The sequence below is a fragment of the Struthio camelus genome, chromosome 2, assembly GCF_040807025.1.
Source record: "Struthio camelus isolate bStrCam1 chromosome 2, bStrCam1.hap1, whole genome shotgun sequence".
Taxonomy (NCBI): Eukaryota; Metazoa; Chordata; class Aves; order Struthioniformes; family Struthionidae; genus Struthio; species Struthio camelus.
Genome location: NC_090943.1, coordinates 57,250,031 through 57,265,445, shown reverse-complemented (window position 1 = coordinate 57,265,445; position 15,415 = coordinate 57,250,031). Strand labels below are relative to the sequence as shown.

Here is a 15,415-nt window from a genome sequence, read left to right as displayed (position 1 = left end):
CTTGCAAGAAGAAAAAGTCCTTCTCTTCACCTAAAAAGTCAGTGCTTATCCTAAAACTTGTTTGAACTGCATGCTAGCCTCTCATCGGCTGCCTGCTGAGGCAGGTAGCATGCTGTAAGGTAGAATATTATTTAAAAACAGTTACAACACAAGTCTATTGCTACTCTCCCTCAAAATATTAACTGCAATCACTAATACTATTTTTTCTTTGGATTTTTTTTTTGTTTTATTTCATTTCTGATTGCAGAAAAAATGCAAATGCTTTGAGATGGATGGAAAAAGCATTCTAATAATGATCCCTCTCATGCTGAATATGCACATATAGATATTTATGAAATTTAGTGTAGTGAAATGTGTTCTCTGTGTTAGCAGAGGAACACACCTCCATGTAATAGTCTAGTGTCTGCGTATGAGACATACAGAAATGAAAGCTTAGTACCAGCAGTGCTGGATTGATACTGAAGATGATTTCCTACTTCAACATATGTACAATGAAAGGCGTGACTTCGGCACTACAACTGAGCTGGACAGGAGCTTGGAATTCAGAGTTCCTCATATCTCTTTCAGAAATAAGGAAGTACCGCATGGGAATTGCTCTGCGTTGCATTCATAAAGTATATTGATGAGCTAAAGCCTGTCCTAATCAGAAGGCTAAAGAATGCGTAATGAAATAAGATGCTGTATGCATATGAGTGCTCAACTACATGAAATTGTTTGGACTGCATGGTTCGTTTTACTGTTAAATCGGGAGGTTTCTGTTCTGATCTAATGATAAGCATTTGTGTTAGATTAAGCTCTTTAGTGTATTTGCTGAAGTGTGAAACTAATTGTGTCAGGAATAAGCTCATTGCTGATATACTTTTTAAGATTTTTGCCTATCTATCTGAAGTGCAGCTGAAATATTTCAGGATGTAACTAGAGGCTCCAGCCAGGAGCAGCTCTAGAGACAGCTAGAGCAAGGGCTATTCCGGGCTGTGGGAGGAGTACCACATCTGCCCTTCTTCCCATCGTGTCCTCCTCACTTGCTGTCCTCTAGCCTCTCTCCCCATTTACTTGACACACGATTCCCCAGGAAATCTTGGACCATGCTGCTTGCAGCCATCATGCTGTTTGTATGTACCTGATAGTTCTTGCCCAAATCTGCCTTTTTGATTTGGGAGCTCTTGAGAGCAAGGACTTCTTTGTGCTCTTAAGTTGCACAGAGCACCATGCCACTGGGCCCCTAGTTCTGGCTGGTCTTTAGACCTCTCGATAAGACATAGAATTAAAAATAATAAATGGTCAATTGGATTCCCTGCCTAACTTCCTTCTTTTCAGTTTATCCTCTTTATTTGATGTAAGTACTGTATAGATGTCTAATTGCTGGAAGGCATAAGTGCGTAAATACTTTGCTTCATTTTTCACTATAGCTCTTACTAGCTCGTCTTAACCGAAGCCAGAGTGACAAGACATTTCTGTATGATAGTACAAGCCCTACCAGATAGATTTACATGCCAGGCCTTTGTAAGATCCGTATGGAGTCAGTGCAGCATGGTGGAGAAATGCTCAAAATAACATCAACGTAAGTTGATGCAACGCTATGTGGTGCAGGAGATACATCTCCCTGTGGAGGTGTAAGCTCTGATCCCAAAGCAGAACAGTCACAGCAGGGCATTGCTGTGCCCATTAGCTTCTCAACACAGTTTAATAGGCTGGACATAGCAACATGTTTATTTAGCATTATTGCTTCTGGTTCTCAAGCTAGCATATTAAGAACTAGTCTGAGTATCTCTACATAGAAAAGATACCCCAAGAATAGCTTTCCTGGTGATTTCAGGGGTATTAAGGATTTGAGGAGGTTAGAAAAACAAAGCAGTTAATGGGCTTAATTGTGCTGCAGAATTGGAAATGAGAAGCATCTACTCACTGAGGAGAGAGTCCCATAACTAGCTTTCTTCTCTCCTTGCACCATCAAATCAGGGTCGTCACTGAAAGCAATCCAATGACTTTTGCAGCTCTCATGGTGAGCGATCTCAGCGTTCGTTGCTAAGTGTCGTTAGCACAATGAAAAGTGCAGATAAAACAATGCCTGTTCAACATCCACTCCAGATTTTCCCTTATGCTTCTCTTGCTTTAGCTTAAACCCTTTTTTTCCTCAATTTCACTTGAGAAGAAAGATTTTGCTGTGCTCAATGAGCTGACAATAAAATAATTAATTCTATATCAAAAGCAATCTCTGTTTAATTTTCTGATTCAGTTTCCCATAGACAAGTAATTGAGTATCTGAGCTCATCTAGTAATCATTCTGTTCCCACACCTAAAATATGTAAAATTATCCTCACATTAACTTAATTTCAGCTGTGTATCCGAAACAGGGAACTCTTCTAGGTTAGGAAGAAGTAGATTCGCCTGGTAAGAGGTTTCAGCATTATATTTTGTTATTCTTTTTTGAAGTATATTCCCCTCTTTTTTTTGCATCAGATTCATAAGCAGCCTGCCTGTGTTATTTTAGGAGTGGAAGGGTAGAATTCATGCAGTTTTTGTGCATGCCATTGACAAAAGAAGATATGCATGTTACCGTGTGAGTCTGAGGTATGCATACAATTCAGAAAGCAATATGATGCAGAAATATCTAAGCCAACCTTACTTAGGCACTCAGTAATCAGTCTGTGTTAGTGTGATACTCCCTCTTGTCTAATTTATCCCTATTTTCCAGGCTTGAATTTTCAGTGCTTGAGTTAGCTCTGTCAGAGATAGCTCAGGTACCTCTGTGTGATGCTGCACAGAGCCATGTGCACATCCGAGGTTGTGTCTCTTGTGGCTGTTGAATCAGATAAAAGTTTAAGTTGGGAGGGACCTCTGCAGATCCTATGGTGCAACTTTTTGTTGAAAGCAGAGCTTTAGATTGGGTTATCCAAGGCTCTCTCAAGCTGATTCTTAAATTTTTACAGCAAAGGAGTTTTCATCACTTCTCTGGGCCACTATTCTAATGTTCATTTGCTCTCCTGGTGCACACCTTCTTCTTATATCCAGAATGTATTCCTTCTTCCTCTTGTTCAAAAACTGCTTCACCTGCGTTATTCTTCCCTGTAGAAGGTCACTGAATGAAAAGAGGCAAGTTCTGAGAAATGCGTCGCTTGAGTTTGCGGACCTCATGCTATCTCCCATAACTGAGACGACGCACCTGCAATCACTTGCTTGTGTTAAGACACAGCAGCAGGGCCAAGTCTTTGAGCCACTAAGCATGAGACTGCCTGGTGTCTCAGCCTCTGACAAGGTTGGGAGAGATCAAACTGGTCAGACCTACATAAAGTTACCCCTACTGATTTGTCACTTTCACTACAAAATGGAGATGTAAGACTTCCTATCAGTTGTGATTGGCTAGAAGGTTTCTCCCTGATTGATAGATGATGGTCTGATCTCCATAACTGACACCGTTGACATCCACAGGCTGAACTGCAGCCATGTGTATTTCCTGGACACAAATCCTTAGGAAGCTCCAGCTGATATGGATGGCTGCAGTGTATCTGTGCAGCAACCTCTGCTACAGAGCAGGCAGATCCTCCACCTTGACATCAGATCCCCATAGAAGAGCAGGATCTTGCTTCTTCTCTTTAAGATGCTCTGCAGCCTGGGCCTTGTGTTTTGAAGCAGCTGCTCCTAGTTTCATAATTAAGATCATCATGAGCAGCTGCACCCCCCAGGGACTCATTGAGAGAAGGATAAAGGGATGGAGACAGTCCCTTTCAGGAATGGCTCTGGGGCTGAGAACCATGAACTGAGAATCACTACAAAGTTGCAAATGCAATGCAATGCAATGCAATGCAATGCAATGCAATGCAATGCAATGCAATGCAATGCAATGCAATGCATTTCCTCTGATGATGCTATTGCCTTCTCTTAAAGAAACTCATCACAGCATATATCTTTAAAAAAAAAAACTTACCAAAATAAAATTCAGTACTGCAAAAGTTTCTGTACTCAAGCAAGGAGGAGATATAGTAAGAAACAACCTGGGGCAGCTGGTTAATCACTTTATTCAATCTAGCTTTTTTAGGTTTTCAGAGACTATGAAAACAGCCTTTAGGTACCATGGCAATGACCATTATATGAATCCATACAGAACAGGAATAAAGCTCCAACTATTTTATCTAACTATTGGTATTGCTCACCTTTTCACTACAAAATGGCACATAGAACCTTCTCAGACTCTAGTTGCCTGAGACAACACGTTCGAAAGCTGTGTCTATGTTCAGGTGGCAACCTGAATAGCAGCAGGCACAGGCTCTTTGGGCTAAATGTAAGCAGAATATTCAGAGGAGCGATGCCTTTCCATGGGTGCTAAGAACAACAGGGAATTTTAAGCTCTCGTGTGTAGTGAGATGCTCCAGCACTGGAGCAAGCGTATGGGCAGGTATTTTTGTAGTGCCCTTCAAACTTACAGCCTAGTTTTCCCTGTTGCAGCTTGTTTGCATGCCTCCACCGTTAATGCTGCCATAAAGGTAAGGACTGCAATAGTTCAAAGTGGAAGGTAAAAACCGATTCTGTTACTTTCTATCATCTTCTCATCATGAGGGGCATGGAGCTGTGAGGTTCACAACAGAGGAAGAAAAAAGCTGCTACTGCTGCTACAGAGATTCAAAAACAACCCACCTCATACATGTTCTTCCAGCAAAATTTGAGAGTTCAAACAGAATCCCACTGTGTAATTACCTAAATAAATATAGGCATACACCTGCCTATCTTTGGTGACACAGGTCATTTTTGTTGGTGTACCTTCTGATCACTTTCCTCTACCATCTAGCCACCACTCTTTCTTGTCTGACTCATCTGTCACACTCAATTCATTCTTTTCTTTTTCCTGCTCACTGAAACAGGCACTCAGTTGCTCTTCCTGGCTAACAGAAGAAAGCTCTGTATCATCAACCTAAAGAAAAAAACATTGCAGTCCAGGCTTCCCCCACTGCCCTCCTTAGGCCTCCTGTACACACTGAGCAAGAAGAGGACAGCAAAGTAAAATCTAGTATCAGAGCAGATGAACTAGCGTCTAAACTAGCTATCCAAGAAGTAGATGCAAAGCCACTGGGCTGCTGGTTCTTGCTGAGCCATGCAGTTGTCTAAGAGCACCAGGGAATGTTCTCAAAGGCACCAAAGTGATGGCAGAGCTGAAGTCCCTCTGCCTGTCGGGGGGACTTGTGGTCCTCAGCAACTAAGGTAGTTCTAAAAACTTGACTATTCATGAAAAGGTATTAAAAAGACAACCGAGATCTAATAGTATCAGTGTGTAAATTTCCTTCTGATCCTTTGTTTGAAGATAAATCACTAAAACCAGTAATGTCATTCTTATCTTTCTGGTTACATTTTCTTTTAATAAATTAATTTTGAGAAATGTACATGCTATCCTAGAAGGAGCCCTGAATTCCTGCAGCGCTGACTCCCAAAGTATACATATAACTACATCCTATTTTGCTACCACAGATGTCACAAAATCTCTCTCCACAGTTGACTAAAAAGCCGAAGCACTTTTAACTTTGATCCTAAAACTTTTTTCTCCCAGCTCTGCTTTAAGCTTACCTCCCGTCAAGAACTCTTAAACTCCATCCAGATCTGTAGTCTTCTCATCTGAGTTTAATAACATTTCCCTTCTCTTCTCCAAGATGAAGGGGAAAAAATCCTTTTGTCTTCTGCATGTCTAACTCCAGTACCTCAGCTGAGTACCTCCACAGCACTTACCTGGCACTGGCTTAGCAGACTATGCAGCTGCATAGCCTATCACCCCTCTACGTTCAGTCCCCCAGCTGCATGCAAAGAACTGCTGCTGAGGAACTGCAACCATGGTTTTTTGGCTTCCTGAACTGTCAGCCTCTACCAATAAACTACAAACAGCTGAAAAAGGTTCTGGGACCAACTGTGATGATCTGATGTAGCAAGTCTATTGTTTTCCATATTTTTTTTCTTTATTTTTCTTCCATTCAATACACACTAAATATTTCCAGTTATGTGTCTGTTTGTAAGCATCTAGAGTTGTAAGAAAGAAAGAGGTCTAATATGGCTAAAAGGGGAAAAAGCACATGTGTGAGTGTATGTTTATATGCACTTATGTGGATATATAGCTATAGATAGATGTAGATATAGATATTTTTCCCATGTGATATGAAAGCCACCCAACCTCTCAACAACAGCTGTTCAGTTGCTTAGAATAATACCTCAGTGTAAGTTAGTACTAAGAGGTGTTATTCATTCTGTGGTTTGTGCTTGGCCACTAGACATCTGATAAATCTTATTTTTGACAGTCCCTCTGATGCCACTTATGGCTCCATATATAGATTTCAGACAATGTTAGAGGTGAATATATTGATTTGAGAGCCATTGCAAACACTTTCTTCATGATGTGATGTTAAAATGTATGTAGTAATGGTGGAGCAGGGCAGCCTGGAAGGCTGAACGCTTACTGGCTCTCTGTCCCGTCGTCGAGTGGTAGAGTCTTGCAAAGAGACGTGAGTAGCTGCTTTATGCACACTATACATACATGACAGTCCTTTTATAAATGAAAGATATTGTCTCAGTCTTTTCACAAATGAGGAGAATATGGCGTGTGAGGTGGAGGAAGTTTTGGCAGGGATCTATTATCACAATCCTCTTCATTATATTTTAAATACCATTGGTTATATTCTTAATTGGATCTAATATCTGCTGTCAGAAGTCTGGCAGAGCAGGAGAGATAGGTGCAAAGGTGTTATTATTCCTTCACTCCCTTTTGATTTCTAGAAGTTGTTCTCTATCAATGGCGCAGCAGAGTATCTGCAAAACCTGGCTACAGAGAAAGTAGAAGGCCAAATTCATTTCTCTTCAAAAACCTGAAGATACATTCCCAGGAGTACCACTATGAATAATAAAAGTGTTCAGAATAAGTATATTCTCTTTCTTCCAAATTATGAGGATATACTTGGGAATTTTTAAATCTGAAAGCTCAGTAAATGTTCTGTGCTATCCCTGCATTAAGATTCTACAAGATAAAAAGCAATAGTGGAGGAAGATGTAATATTTGCCCTAGCAATGTCTAAATACTCTTGTTAGGGTTTAATAAGGACACTATTCCTCCAATTACTGATTGAGTTTATAAAATGTTCTTGTAAAATTTTAGTAGCCTGCAGTTTAAAACTTAAGTTTAAGTTCAGTACAAAAAAGACATAGTAACACTTTTCAGAAAATAAAAACTACATATTTTCCACTACACGCAAATACAAAAATTGAAAAGTGTTGAATTTATCTTAATTATGTAATATGCTATTAGTCCTATATTACGTGCTATAAGCTAAGTCATGAAAGAGGGCAGAGGACTTGTTGAAAGTCACATAGCAAGTCTGGTACTGAATAAGAACTAGCCTCTATGTCTCCTGATGTTGTGCCTTGTGTTTTAACCTACGGGCAGTATTTTGCCTTTCAGTAACAAAAAGGAAGGCTTCTAGAACTGAAGTTTTCATGTAAACCTGTGACATCTAATAACTTCAGTATTGCTTCAAGCCAAAAAAGCTGTAAGTTTTTAAGGAGTCGCTCATCCTCAACATGTATACAGATTATTAAATATTCTTGGGACTTTGGTTCTTACAGGAGTAAAGTTTGCACTTCTAGGAATACAGCTTTACCCATGGCACCAAGAGTGATCTACTTGCAATGTTTGAGGGTAATTTACGTTCATTTGGACTTCTGGATGCCATCCATTTGAACTGGCGCACAAACCCGGGCCAGCTTATTTCAGGTTGCTCAGGGCCCTCCAAGGATGGAGATCCTGCAACCTCTATGGCGTCCTCTTCCATGAGCATCCTCATAGTGAAAATATTTTTCCTAACATCTAATGGGAATTTCCTGTGCTGTAACTCCTATCCTTTGCCTCTTGTCCTATCACTTTGCACCTCTGAGAAACATCTGTCACCATTTTTCTCTATCCTCTCACGAGGTAGTTGCAGAAAGCAATAAGATCTCCCTGAGCTTTATCCCAGCCAAACAAACTCTGTCCTCTCTGTCTTGCTTTGTACATCACACACTGCAACTCCTAGGCCATCTTTGTAGCCCTTCGCTGCACTCAATCCTCTACGTCCATGTCTTTCTTGTACTGGGGAGCCCCAAAACTGGACACAGTAATTGTGGTCTCATAGTTGCTGAGCACAGCAATAGTTACTTTCCTTGATCTACTGCCTATGCTTTTGGTAATGCAGCCCAGGATGCTGTTGGCCGCCTTTGCCAGCAGGGCACATTCCTGGCTCCTGTTCAACTTGTTGTCCAACAGATAGCCCCCTCCTCCAACCCACTATCCCCCAGTCCTTTTCTGCAAAGCTGCTTTCTAGACAGTCAGTGCCCAGCCCATACTGTTACACTGTATGGGTTTATTTATACACTGTACACTGGGTTTATTCTCTCCCAGGTGCAGGGCTTTGCATTGGCTTTGCTGAACTTCATGTGGTTCCTGTCAGCCCATTTCTCCAGCCCATTGAGGTCCCTCTGAATGGGAGCCCTAGAGTGTATCAGCCACCTGCCCCAATTTAGTATCATCCTCAAATTTGCTGAGGATATGCTCTGTCCAATCAGCAAGGTCTTTAATAGAAACATTAAACAGTATTGGCCTTACTATCAGCTGAGAATCATGGAAAACTGTGTCATCATCCTTGATAGAGTCAAAGTATACAACATCCACGGCTCTCCCATCATCCACAGAGCCAGGCATAAAATCATAGAAGGTAATCAGGCTGATCAGGAAGGATTCACCCTTAGCAAATCTGGCTACAGTTTCCAGAAGGATTTGCTTCATAACTGATTGCCTCAACCTTTCAAATATGATAGATGGCATCCTCATAATGATATCGGCCAGCTCCCCCAGCAACCTTGGATGAAAATGAGGTCTCGTGGAGTTGGGTCCATGGTACTTTGGCCCCGACCAGTTGACAGCCCTGGTGGCCATTACTGAGCCCTAAGGATGAGGCCTCAAAATCTGTCCTGGAACCTCTCCAACGGGCAACTGTTTGCATCACAAGGGTTTGTAGTCCTGCTGTGGCACATTCTGCAGGCTGGATCTCTGCAGAGGCAGACATAGACATACTGCTGACATGGTAAAACAATAACTCATGCAGGCAGTAAAAAATACAGCTGTAAACCAACAGCTATTGCTTACTTACGTTTGTTTTTTTTTTAAGCGATTTATCCTCATGGCCTGATCATACCAATCAATAAATTACATTAGAAACTAGACAGCCTTCCACTACCTCCTTCATTTTTAAAAGGGAATACTGCCTCATTCATACTGTCATTTCCGTAGAAAAGCCACAGAACTATATAAAGAATGCCGCACTAACTAAAGAACCATGAAGAGAGAGAAGAAAAGTTAATATAGTGTTTTACCTTCATGGCCTTTGTCTTCTATCCACTGTCCAATCTTTTTCTCCCTTGTGCAAACAGGGTCTTGCAACCTAGCTAGGTGTAAGAGTAAAGGTGGATGGATCAAAAAAAAAAGAAAACAGTGAAAGGATGTGGGGGTACAGGTGTGAAAAATAGCCCATTGTCACAGTAAGAAACAGAATATGCCTACTGATTCTCTCTCTCTTTTCTTTACTTCCTCCTCCTCCCAAGTTTTTTTCTTACTTTTTTAGATGAGAAATATTGTTTCACTCTTTTTCCTCTGGGCAGTAGCAATCTTCGAGGCCAAAAGCAGGAGAACACCATAACACAGTCTCTCAATTCCTAGATGACCGGAAAAAAGTTATCATAATCATAAGAACATCATAACTTGGAAGTCACCGTCTGAGTTGTCATGGCCTTTCTCAAGCATTCACAGACTACAATATTAATGGACTTTTAGTTCAGAAGTTGAACAAGACATCTATTCTATGTGCCACTCCACACCATACACTGCAAAACTCTTCTCAACCTCCTATAACAACTGTCCAATGTATTCTGAAGGAGCAAACACGGGAGGAATTAAAGTGCTGTTGGACAAGCATAGTTTGAGCCAGCTGGTCTTCAGCTAAGTCTAATGTGTTTGCATTATGACATCCTTGTGATGGCCATGGTTGCATCTGCTAAAAATAGGAGACACGTAAACATATATCCTTGTTATGTTGCTGAGAGCAGATCGCATGGCATCTCCCCATTATCTCTAAGTATCTCCTTGAGCAATGAAGAGGAGGAGAATAGTGGATAAGTCTTTGAGAGACTCAGCTGCTAAACAGAAATTGCCCGTTGTACTTTCAAAGGAGACATTGCCACACATCTTTCCAGGTATGTTATGGAAGTGGGTCAGCAACATGACAAGAAGAACTTTTCTCTATGTTCATAGACCTGACCAGTATTCAGTATGCGTGGTAGATGCTTACTGTTGGCACTTAGTTTTGACTATTTTATCCAACTTTTTTCCTAGGAATCAAAGATTAGTGATACAATGATAACTGTTAAGAGTGCTGGATCATGTCTTGACCCTTTGAATACCCTATAGATTATTGAACTTCTTCAGAAAGCCTGTGAATTGCCTTCCTAGAGGAAACTGTGGATAATTTCTGCTAGAAAGTTGGTTTGAGCTGGTCATCAAGTGTTTCTTACATCTTCCTTGTTCATGACAAGATAGAAGTGCAAAAAAAAGCAGTCGACAAGAGCAGCTGCTGGCACCTTGAGTTATCCATGTTGATGAGTTCTCTGGAGGGAGAATGAAATAGGAAGAGTGATTTGCTTCTGTTATTGTGGTGGCCAAGTCTGGGAATAGGTTTGCCTACAGGCAGCTAGAACTGGTTTTGAGGCAACAGCAATCTACCTTCTGCCTGTTGGATTTTCCAATGCAGCTTATCAGCGAAACATGGTTGTATTCTTTGGTCAGAGCGGACAGAGAAGTAACTCAGACTCAAGAAAGACTCGCCAGCAATTGTGAAAACACTCAGCGTTAGAGAGGTGTCCTGAATTTCTCCCAGCATGTCAGCTCTTTGCTGTGAAAGTGAGTGACTTACAGCCATGTAGAAGAGACGAGAGCATACTTAAAGTGCTATGTCTATTGAAAAACAAGATGCAGGCATCTGCTCTCCGAGCATTCATGGCAGACAGCTCTCTGAGCAAACAGACTTGGAAATAAGAGAGGATTTAAAAAAATCACCATTGAATAAAAAAATGAAATTACACTTTAAAAACTCATGAGGGATGCAGAGCAGTGATGAAATCAGATGTGGGATTTTTCACTCATACACAAGAAAGCAAGCTTTTAGTACACAAAATATAAATGATCATTCCGCTACCATAAAAGGACAGGCATCTGTACCACAGAACAGTCAAAAAAACGTTCCTTGTTTGAGTGAGGCCCTCTGAATCTGGAGGTTAACAAGATGACACCTTTCTTTGGGGGAAGGAGGAAACTGTCCTGTGAGCTGTTCTGAACTGTAGACCAATGTACTTTCACAGGGAGAAGTACATTATCTCTAAAGAACTACTGATGTCCCAAAGAAAGGTGAGAGCAGTAAGATATAAAGGAATACAAGCAGAAAAAAAGAAATTAGAAGTAAAGATGTAAAATCAGAAGTATGACGCCAGTGAGGCTGCAAAATCAGGCACTCAAAAATCAAGGAAGGGGGAAATTTGAGCACAAAAAAGCTAACTCTATCTCTCTGGAGTTTTCTTCAGAGTGGATTCCCCCACTTGGGAGACAGCTTTTCTGATTTGCCAAATACTGGGAGAATGAAGAGCAGGAAAAAGCTGGCACTAGAGTCACTAAGAAGCTGGAGTTAATCACATCTGTCTGGGATGCGCAGTCTCAACACAGGGGTACCTTATTTGCCTCAGTCAGGCTGCTCTGGTGATAAGAGACCTGACAAATGGAAAGTTCAAGCTAATATTTTCTGTCAAGCTAAATTAAGTAAGTTATGCACCACATTGAACGTTCAACTTGAATGTATTTTCTTTTAGCAAGAGCTGCTAAAATTAAAATCATTATGGAAGCCATCAGAGGTTGGCGTTCAGCATGAGCACCCCAGAATGCTAGCTGCATTTGGTGCATTACTAAGAGACAATTGATGCTTCACAGAGTTCCCAGTCTGAGCTGGCAGTTAAGATAAAACTTCATCAAGGAAATAGCACTTGCTATTTTAAATTGAGCCAACCCAACATCCTCCTCATTACCTAGGCATCTTGTTTCACCTCCTACATCCTTGCTGTTACCGTCAATGACCCTCTGTACTATCTCGCCTATGAGAAAAGAGGTTAGGAAGAGTCTTAAGGCTTCATTCCCGCTCCCTCTATTGCCAAAACATGGTTTCTTTCAGGTAAGGCTGGATAATGTAGCTCCATCTCCTCTAGGTCTTCCCAGAAGTGGGTGCAAAGCCCGAAGTAGTTAATCCTAGATAGCTAGCATTTTTTTCTCCCTATCCGTATGCATGCACGTGCTCACCCATGCGAGCCCATGCATACACATCTTGGTTTAGATAGAATTGTTTTGTAATCCATAGCCGAGCATAGTTGCGTGTGGTTTTTTTATATCTACACTAAGAATAAATACTCGGTGCTAACACATCACACACCTACAGAATAAAAACTGCATGCTAATTGTCTTGATAACCAGCTTTCTGGTTCCCATTTTGCAGTCACGGCAGTGGATTTCAAAAGAAAACTTTTTTGCACTACACCACTACACCCCCCAGTCCCTAGAGGCTGGCATGGAGAAGAATGTCTGTAAAATGAATGACACACAAAAGCAAAGTACATGAGAAGTCTAAAACAACAGCAGCAGCAGCAATGGAATTATTCCTATGTTTAAAATAAAACTGAGGAATCGATCTGTGGACTACTGGAAATAATACCAGCTCCAGCTGATCAGACATGGATTGAAGCAATAAGTTGGTTCAGGTTATTGAATCCCATACATTAGCATGTAACACCACATCTTCCTTTAACATCTCTAGTTCCTCAGAGACTGTCTCTGAAAAACAACAGCCTAGCTCTGCTGTTCACCACAGACCTCAATAATAGCATGACAAAAAAAGATGTCTTGAGCTAGTAACTTGCCATATGAACCACTTCAACCACAGCTATATCACAGTATTTATCCATTACACAGTTTCTGTTGAAATAGCTGAAAGTGTTGAGATCACAGTCTTGTCTTTTAGAAGCATATGTCTTAATCCATAAATTCACTGAGGAACCAGTTTGCTTTGCTTAGGGTGTCTCTGTGGTTAGTGCAAGTACAGTTATAAAATTACTGCAGTGTAAAATAGCATTTGCTGGTTAGCAAGAGCACTGAGGGGTTTTTTTTTTCCTGTCTGCCTGATAGTAACTGATGCCTGTGTGAGAAAGTATCCAGCTTTTCAACAAAGTATCGCTTCTAATCAGTCTTTAACTCTCATCTGTATAACCTTGCAGTTAGCATCCTGCCTTTCCTACTATGTTCTAGTAATCCTTCTAAATTTCTGTCCCTCAGATGTACTTTTTAGTGGGCCTTTTTTATGCATCCTAGAAATCTCAGAACTAAGGGTATGAGAAAAAGACTTAGTTTTCAGATTCCCACTGAGACTGTCTCAAGGGAGGAGAAAAACTCTCCCTTTTGGTTTTTAAAGCATAGTCCTTCTGTTCATTAAACTGGACTGATTTTCACTAAAGTGTTGGAACACTGCATTTGCTGATTTATAAGAGTTAGCAGGGAGCAAGCTAAGGCAGTTTTGATCTTTGCTGTGTTAGCTACGGGTCTCTGATAGATTTTTCAAGGCCTATTTGTATCTGTTTCCCCTTTTGAGGAAAGAAAGACCAAGACATTTATTTGTTAACATGAGCTTGTAATTGAGGAGATTGATGATTGATTGGCATGATATAAGCGCAAATTTTAAAAGCACATTATTAACTTTAAGCCCTAATATTCCCATTCAAGTCAGTTATTATTCCTTTGCTTACATGCTTTGTTGAACTGGGTCCTGAAGATGAAGCTGCCCTGTACTATAAAACTAATTTCTTGAAAGCCTCTCTGCCCCAGGAGCTTAGCTGGTTTACTAAAAAAACCAACACATGGAAATTATATATGCCATTCACAATGAGAATTAATAGTACCACTGACATGGCAGTTACCTGAGAGTAAGACTATCAGGAGAAAGAGAAAACTAACAAGCCAAAATAAATGAGCCTTACATCTTGCTTGGGTAGGTTGGGGTCTGGTGAGCTGCCAGAGGATGTGAACTCCAGAAGCAAAATCCTGCACCTCAGAGAGTCCAGGCTGGGAGCGGTCAGCTCAGTTGCTCATGTCGGGCCGAGGGGGCAGTGCAAGGAGTAGCTTCTCCACATAGCTCACTGCTGTCTTCTCATAGAGTTATCTTCATGCAAGCGGAAGCAAACAGGAAGCCTGAGCAGACCATGAGCACAGATGTTACAGGCTTGTGCTGGCCTGCCCTGCTCAGCCAGCCGCTGCTCTCTGCTCGAGCCTGTGGGATGCTGAAGGGAGAAAACGCCCTAAATCAAGGACATCCAGGAAGTTCAACCTCCCTGTGCCAAATGCATGGCTGAGCCCTCCAAAAGCCACAGAAGGGACAGTCCCATCTGCTCAGCCACCCCAAGTTATCAGGTTGGGGACCAGTAATAGTGTCAGTGCACACACAAGCCATAGAGGATACAGCGATAGTTGCAAAGCTCCAACCCTGCAGAAAAGAGCTCTAACACCATTGACCAACAAAGGTGGCAACTGGTGTGTTGCAGTGACCGCAGCTTGAGACGATGATGGCAGTGAAAGTAGAGGGAGACTACAGGCACTAAAGCTCATCTCCACTGTTCTCTAGCCATTGCAGTTAGTTAAAAAGTGTTTTCTCAGGTGGGAGCAAAACTGAACCTTCTTGGAGAAAGACAAAGGCAAGATGCTGGATAGTGTCTGTTAACTGAGAATTTATTATCTTACGCCATCTCACCATATCTGAGGACATTAGAGAGTTAGATGCAGCAGATATAGCTATAACCATACTTGGAAAAGAGCACTTAACCTTTGATCTTCTTGAGTCAAGGAGTGCGGCCTTCTCTGATCCTAGCTTTTACGTTTAGATCAGGTTTTTCTTCATCTCCTTCCCGTTTTACTGTATTTTGTTTCTGGCTGAGGTGTAGAGTTCACCTTTATTTGAGATGCATAACTAAATCTTTGTGACGTGATGGTGTGAAGGCATAGAAGAGGCTTCAATTGTTTTCGTGAGTCCTTGTCACAGTTGTGTCTCTGTTTGCTTGGTCTGAATCGCTGAATTTTGGCGGAACAGACCATGCAGTGACAATGCAAACATCTCTCACAGCCTTCTGGTCCTTCACTCCTTCCTAGTGCAAGTATTTACAGGAGAATACAGAGAACAAACTACTTTAAAGTCTAAGGTCCTCTTTCTGCTGGGATGGCTAGACCCAAGGCACATAAAAAAGGATAAAAAGCACTGCTTTTACTGAGAGAGAGAGGAGAGGGTGC

At 41.4% G+C, this 15,415-nt stretch overlaps 1 protein-coding gene across 2 annotated transcripts in view; it reads right to left on the bottom strand.

Moving 5' to 3' along the window:
* Window positions 1-14,389, bottom strand: part of GPR141 (G protein-coupled receptor 141) — a 34,320-nt gene extending 19,931 nt beyond the window's left edge. Inside the window, exons 1-4 of one of the 2 annotated variants that reach the window (XR_011139762.1) lie at window positions 14,116-14,389; window positions 9,613-9,711; window positions 9,373-9,444; window positions 5,554-9,049 (exon numbers count right to left, since the gene is read on the bottom strand). The gene's annotated coding sequence lies outside the window, so the exon portion shown is untranslated. The remainder of the gene's footprint in view (window positions 1-5,553; window positions 9,050-9,372; window positions 9,445-9,612; window positions 9,712-14,115) is intronic. The other variant, XR_011139764.1, reaches the window with a different exon arrangement.
* Between the last annotated feature and the right edge of the window lie 1,026 nt (window positions 14,390-15,415).